Here is a 7,731-nt window from a genome sequence, read left to right on the forward strand (position 1 = left end):
ATACCATATCTGTATTGCGCAAGGAACACGTCCATTAAGGCATCAGCCTTAATGATCGGAATTTCATTGCTTTTTGGAGTTTGAGTGGAAGAGTTACAACAGGCTTCTGAAATTTCGATCATGTCTAAGAAGCCTTAATGGGACATGTGAAACCGTAAGGTTTTTTGTCTATGGAATATATATATATATATATATATATATATATCACAAACATATATGATTCATACATATATCACACACACATACATGATACATACATGAGAAAGACCTGGGATGGTGATGAGGCCAGGGCCCCCTGCTGATGTTGCGTTGAGGTTCAATCCCACCCAGGGACCTAATTGACCTTGTTATCAGATTTTGGTGATCTTTAAGTAGACAAGTCAAATTTCATACCCCCTGTTATGGTGTAGGGTACCTGGCCTTCTCTGATGTAATCAGAGTTAGATTTGATTCAGTGATTTTATAAAAACATCTAGGAAGCACAATTTAGCAGTGGGTTGCAGAGAAAAAGAAATATGCTGGCAAAAAAATCAAATTGCGTGATTAAACAGCTCTTCATTTTCTGGCTTTATTTTTATGCTAACAAATTTGTTCTCTGAAAAGTGTCCACAAAGCCAAGTCTCTGATTAACACCTTTGTAGGGATGGTTTTTCACCTATTACTAAATTAAACTTGCTTCATTGGAAAGGCAGCAAGATGCATCCTCATTTCAATGTCTACTGAAATAATACAGGTTGACACCAGGAAACATTAACGCCACTGCATCCTTGCTGCTTTCTCATGTGGAAGTCTGTTTAATGTGAAAACAAGGTGATATCTAATTAGCACACAGGTAAGGAATTAAGAAAATCTTTATTTAAGGGTGAAGATGTTTCTCACAAAATCGTTGCCCCAATGCATCATTGAAATTCAAGCTGGAAAGATGATTTTAATATATCACTTGTACATTTTGTATTGCTCTTCTGGTGACAATGTAGTTTGTTTTTGTCAATTACCATTTTAATAATAGGGTAAAGAAAATGAAGTGGATTTTTGAAAGAAAACAATACTGTCAATATACTATTAAAACAAATTAAAATGGTAAAAGTTATTGTACTTTAAGTAAAAATAAAAGAGACAAAATATCAATCCCAGTTTTGGATTACTTTAATTAACAAAAAAAAAATGCATATAGCAGAGGATAGTTTCAATCTGCCTACCTCTGGGTTATGGGCCCAGCATGCTTCCATTGCAGTACTCTGCTGCACATGTAAGTTCAAGAGATCCTGAAGCACTCACTCATCATGGGAAAGTACCAATGTGTTTCTTCGTTGGTTGATGGAAGAAACATCTTACAAAAACTCTCCAGATTATTGACTTTTTAAAGCAGGGCTGGCCAAACCAGTCCTCGAGATCTACTAACAGTTCACATTTTCTAGACTACCTAGCTGGTGCACAGGTGTAGTCATTACTAATTAAGATGTGCTGCATTCATTCCTAACTGACCATTCTACAGATCTCCAGGAGGCCTGGAAAACATGAACTGTTGGAAGATCTCGAGGACCGGTTTGGCCAGCCCTGTTTTAAAGTTTTTCTAGGAAACGTTTTAGATGAATGCTTATTAGCCTTTGTCAGTATGGACTTTTGCAAAGTGTCTCTGTGGCACAATCAGTTAGTATGTATGGCTATTAACCAAAAGGTTGGTGGTTCAATCCCACCCAGGGACGTAATTGACCTTGTTATCAGATTTTGGTGATCTTTAAGTAGACAAGTCAAATTTCATACCCCCTGTTATGGTGTAGGGTACCTGGCCTTCTCTGATGTAATCAGAGTTAGATTTGATTCAGTGATTTTATAAAAACATCTAGGAAGCACAATTTAGCAGTGGGTTGCAGAGAAAAAGAAATATGCTGGCAAAAAAATCAAATTGCGTGATTAAACAGCTCTTCATTTTCTGGCTGTATTTTTATGCTAACAAATTTGTTCTTAATTACGTCCCTGGGTGGGATTGAACCACCAACCTTTTGGTTAATAGCCAAACACACTAACCGATTGCGCCACAGAGACACTTTGCAAAAGTCCATACTGACAAAGGCTAATAAGCATTCATCTAAAACGTTTCCTAGAAAAACTTTAAAAAGTCAATAATCTGGAGAGTTTTTGTAAGATGTTTCTTCCATCAACCAACGAAGAAACACATTGGTACTTTCCCATGATGAGTGAGTGCTTCAGGATCTCTTGCACTTACATGTGCAGCAGAGTACTGCAATGGAAGCATGCTGGGCCCATAACCCAGAGGTAGGCAGATTGAAACTATCCTCTGCTATATGCATTTTTTTTTGTTAATTAAAGTAATCCAAAACTGGGATTGATATTTTGTCTCTTTTATTTTTACTTAAAGTACAATAACTTTTACCATTTTAATTTGTTTTAATAGTATATTGACAGTATTGTTTTCTTTCAAAAATCCACTTCATTTTCTTTACCCTATTATTAAAATGGTAATTGACAAAAACAAACTACATTGTCACCAGAAGAGCAATACAAAATGTACAAGTGATATATTAAAATCATCTTTCCAGCTTGAATTTCAATGATGCATTGGGGCAACGATTTTGTGAGAAACATCTTCACCCTTAAATAAAGATTTTCTTAATTCCTTACCTGTGTGCTAATTAGATATCACCTTGTTTTCACATTAAACAGACTTCCACATGAGAAAGCAGCAAGGATGCAGTGGCGTTAATGTTTCCTGGTGTCAACCTGTATTATTTCAGTAGACATTGAAATGAGGATACATCTTGCTGCCTTTCCAATGAAGCAAGTTTAATTTAGTAATAGGTGAAAAACCATCCCTACAAAGGTGTTAATCAGAGACTTGGCTTTGTGGACACTTTTCAGAGAACAAATTTGTTAGCATAAAAATAAAGCCAGAAAATGAAGAGCTGTTTAATCACGCAATTTGATTTTTTTGCCAGCATATTTCTTTTTCTCTGCAACCCACTGCTAAATTGTGCTTCCTAGATGTTTTTATAAAATCACTGAATCAAATCTAACTCTGATTACATCAGAGAAGGCCAGGTACCCTACACCATAACAGGGGGTATGAAATTTGACTTGTCTACTTAAAGATCACCAAAATCTGATAACAAGGTCAATTACGTCCCTGGGTGGGATTGAACCACCAACCTTTTGGTTAATAGCCATACACACTAACTGATTGCGCCACAGAGACACTTTGCAAAAGTACATACTGACAAATGCTAATAAGCATTCATCTAAAACGTTTCCTAGAAAAACTTAAAAACAGGGCTGGCCAAACCGGTCCTCGAGATCTTCCAACAGTTCATGTTTTCCAGGCCTCCTGGAGATCTGTAGAATGGTCAGTTAGGAATGAATGCAGCACATCTTAATTAGTAATGACTACACCTGTGCACCAGCTAGGTAGTCTAGAAAATGTGAACTGTTAGTAGATCTCGAGGACTGGTTTGGCCAGCCCTGCTTTAAAAAGTCAATAATCTGGAGAGTTTTTGTAAGATGTTTCTTCCATCAACCAACGAAGAAACACATTGGTACTTTCCCATGATGAGTGAGTGCTTCAGGATCTCTTGAACTTACATGTGCAGCAGAGTACTGCAATGGAAGCATGCTGGGCCCATAACCCAGAGGTAGGCAGATTGAAACTATCCTCTGCTATATGCATTTTTTTGTTGTTAATTAAAGTAATCCAAAACTGGGATTGATATTTTGTCTCTTTTATTTTTACTTAAAGTACAATAACTTTTACCATTTTAATTTGTTTTAATAGTATATTGACAGTATTGTTTTCTTTCAAAAATCCACTTAATTTTCTTTACCCTATTATTAAAATGGTAATTGACAAAAACAAACTACATTGTCACCAGAAGAGCAATACAAAATGTACAAGTGATATATTAAAATCATCTTTCCAGCTTGAATTTCAATGATGCATTGGGTCAACAATTTTGTGAGAAACATCTTCACCCTTAAATAAAGATTTTCTTAATTCCTTACCTGTGTGCTAATTAGATATCACCTTGTTTTCACATTAAACAGACTTCCACATGAGAAAGCAGCAAGGATGCAGTGGCGTTAATGTTTCCTGGTGTCAACTTGTATTATTTCAGTAGACATTGAAATGAGGATGCATCTTGCTGCCTTTCCAATGAAGCAAGTTTAATTTAGTAATAGGTGAAAAACCATCCTTACAAAGGTGTTAATCAGAGACTTGGCTTTGTGGACACTTTTCAGAGAACAAATTTGTTAGCATAAAAATAAAGCCAGAAAATGAAGAGCTGTTTAATCACTCGATTGGATTTTTCTGCCAGCATATTTTTTTTCTCTGCAACCCACTGCTAAATTGTGCTTCCGAGCTGTTTTTTATAAAATCACTGAATCAAATCTAACTCTGATTACATCAAAGAAGGCCATGTACCCTACACCATAAGAGGAGGTTTGAAATTTTGACTTGTCTACTTAAATATCACCAAAATCTGATCACAAGGTTAATTACGTCCCTGGGTGGGATTGAACCACCAACCTTTTGGTTAATAGCCAAACACACTAACCGATTGCGCCACAGAGACACTTTGCAAAAAGTACGTACTGACAAAGGCTAATAAGCATACATCTAGAACGTTTCCTAGAAAAACACTAAAAAATCAATAATCTGGAGAGTTTTTGTAAGATGTTTCTTCCATCAACCAATGAAGAAACACATTGGTACTTTCCCATGATGAGTGAGTGCTTCAGGATCTCTTGCACTTACGTGTGCAGCAGAGTACTGCAATGGAAGCATGCTGGACCCATAACCCAGAGGTAGGCAGTTTGAAACTATCCTTTGCTATATGCATTTTTTTTTGTTAATTTAAGTAATCAAAACTGGGATTGATATTTTTGCTCTTTTATTTTTACTTAAAGTACAATAACTTTTACCATTTTAATTTGTTTTAATAGTATATTGACAGTATAGTTTTCTTTCAAAAATCCACTTAATTTTCTTTACCCTATTATTAAAATGGTAATTGACAAAAAAAACTACATTGTCAACAGAAGAGCAATACAAAATGTACAAGTGATATATTAAAATCATCTTTCCAGCTTGAATTTCAATGATGCATTGGGGCAACAATTTTGTGAGAAACATCTTCACCCTTAAATAAAGATTTTCGTAATTTCTTACCTGTGTGCTAATTAGATATCACCTTGTTTTCACATTAAACAGACTTCCACATGAGAAAGCAGCAAGGATGCAGTGGCGTTAATGTTTCCTGGTGTCAACCTGTATTATTTCAGTAGACATTGAAATGAGGATGCATCTTGCTGCCTTTCCAATGAAGCAAGTTTAATTTAGTAATAAGTGAAAAACCATCCCTACAAAGGTGTTAATCAGAGACTTGGCTTTGTGGACACTTTTCAGAGAACAAATTTGTTAGCATAAAAATAAAGCCAGAAAATGAAGAGCTGTTTAATCACGCAATTTGATTTTTTTGCCAGCATATTTCTTTTTCTCTGCAACCCACTGCTAAATTGTGCTTCCTAGATGTTTTTATAAAATCACTGAATCAAATCTAACTCTGATTACATCAGAGAAGGCCAGGTACCCTACACCATAACAGGGGGTATGAAATTTGACTTGTCTACTTAAAGATCACCAAAATCTGATAACAAGGTCAATTAGGTCCCTGGGTGGGATTGAACCACCAACCTTTTGGTTAATAGCCGTACATACTAACTGATTGCGCCACAGAGACACTTTGCAAAAGTTCATACTGACAAATGCTAGTAAGCATTCATCTAAAACGTTTCCTAGAAAAACTTTAAAAAGTCAATAATCTGGAGAGTTTTTGTAAGATGTTTCTTCCATCAACCAACGAAGAAACACATTGGTACTTTCCCATGATGAGTGAGTGCTTCAGGATCTCTTGCACTTACATGTGCAGCAGAGTACTGCAATGGAAGCATGCTGGGCCCATAACCCAGAGGTAGGCAGATTGAAACTATCCTCTGCTATATGCATTTTTTTTTTTGTTAATTAAAGTAATCCAAAACTGGGATTGATATTTTGGCTCTTTTATTTTTACTTAAAGTACAATAACTTTTACCATTTTAATTTGTTTTAATAGTATATTGACAGTATTGTTTTCTTTCAAAAATCCACTTCATTTTCTTTACTCTATTATTAAAATGGTAATTGACAAAAACAAACTACATTGTCACCAGAAGAGCAATACAAAATGTACAAGTGATATATTAAAATCATCTTTCCAGCTTGAATTTCAATGATGCATTGGGGCAACGATTTTGTGAGAAACATCTTCACCCTTAAATAAAGATTTTCTTAATTCCTTACCTGTGTGCTAATTAGATATCACCTTGTTTTCACATTAAACAGACTTCCACATGAGAAAGCAGCAAGGATGCAGTGGCGTTAATGTTTCCTGGTGTCAACCTGTATTATTTCAGTAGACATTGAAATGAGGATGCATCTTGCTGCCTTTCCAATGAAGCAAGTTTAATTTAGTAATAGGTGAAAAACCATCCCTACAAAGGTGTTAATCAGAGACTTGGCTTTGTGGACACTTTTCAGAGAACAAATTTGTTAGCATAAAAATAAAGCCAGAAAATGAAGAGCTGTTTAATCACGCAATTTGATTTTTTTGCCAGCATATTTCTTTTTCTCTGCAACCCACTGCTAAATTGTGCTTCCTAGATGTTTTTATAAAATCACTGAATCAAATCTAACTCTGATTACATCAGAGAAGGCCAGGTACCCTACACCATAACAGGGGGTATGAAATTTGACTTGTCTACTTAAAGATCACCAAAATCTGATAACAAGGTCAATTACGTCCCTGGGTGGGATTGAACCTCAACGCAACATCAGCAGGGGGCCCTGGCCTCATCACCATCCCAGGTCTTTCTCATGTATGTATCATGTATGTGTGTGTGATATATGTATGAATCATATATGTTTGTGATATATATATATATATATATATATATTCCATAGACAAAAAACCTTACGGTTTCACATGTCCCATTAAGGCTTCTTAGACATGATCGAAATTTCAGAAGCCTGTTGTAACTCTTCCACTCAAACTCCAAAAAGCAATGAAATTCCGATCATTAAGGCTGACGCCTTAATGGACGTGTTCCTTGCGCAATACAGATATGGTATGCCATCACAGCCTGTGGGTAAGTGCAGATTCAGCACTCTCACAGAGTGAGATTGCTGTCACTCACACAATGGTGGAGCTGCTAATTCACAGATTTGTGTGCTCATTGGAATACACACATGCAGTCTATGCAACTGAAGGTCTGAGCAGTTTTGTGGTGCTCCCATCCCACACAGTGCCCACAACCATCCCATTCAGTCAACACAACAAAGCCACCTTGTTACAACATCCTTCTAACTCCATACATCCATCTCACTTAGTATACACATTTAGCTCCCTCAAACATCTTGGTTAATTGCTAAACTATAATACCCCATCTACGGTCTATGCATCTACACTTACTTCCCCTATACACCCCCATGCTGCCCGGTCTTCCCCAATCCCTACTGCTGTGTTCTCCCATCTGTGCTAGTCTGTACTAACTTATCTGTACCATCTGTCTTTCCCCACCTGTGCATTGTCTGTACCACCGTTTCCTTCTCTCTGTGCTGCTCAGTGTTTCCTTCTTCAACGTCACTCCGCCTCCTCCAGTACATGGCACACTGTCTTCTCT

At 36.6% G+C, this 7,731-nt stretch overlaps 2 non-coding genes across 2 annotated transcripts; both read right to left on the reverse strand.

Moving 5' to 3' along the window:
- Nucleotides 1-1,972: 1,972 nt before the first annotated feature.
- TRNAN-AUU (transfer RNA asparagine (anticodon AUU)) lies at nucleotides 1,973-2,046 on the reverse strand. Its single transcript has one exon. It is a non-coding gene; the product is annotated as a tRNA-Asn (tRNA).
- A 2,466-nt stretch (nucleotides 2,047-4,512) lies between these two features.
- On the reverse strand, nucleotides 4,513-4,586 carry TRNAN-AUU (transfer RNA asparagine (anticodon AUU)). Its single transcript has one exon. It is a non-coding gene; the product is annotated as a tRNA-Asn (tRNA).
- Between the last annotated feature and the right edge of the window lie 3,145 nt (nucleotides 4,587-7,731).

This window comes from Pseudophryne corroboree, unplaced genomic scaffold, assembly GCF_028390025.1.
Source record: "Pseudophryne corroboree isolate aPseCor3 unplaced genomic scaffold, aPseCor3.hap2 scaffold_510, whole genome shotgun sequence".
Lineage (NCBI taxonomy): Eukaryota > Metazoa > Chordata > Amphibia > Anura > Myobatrachidae > Pseudophryne > Pseudophryne corroboree.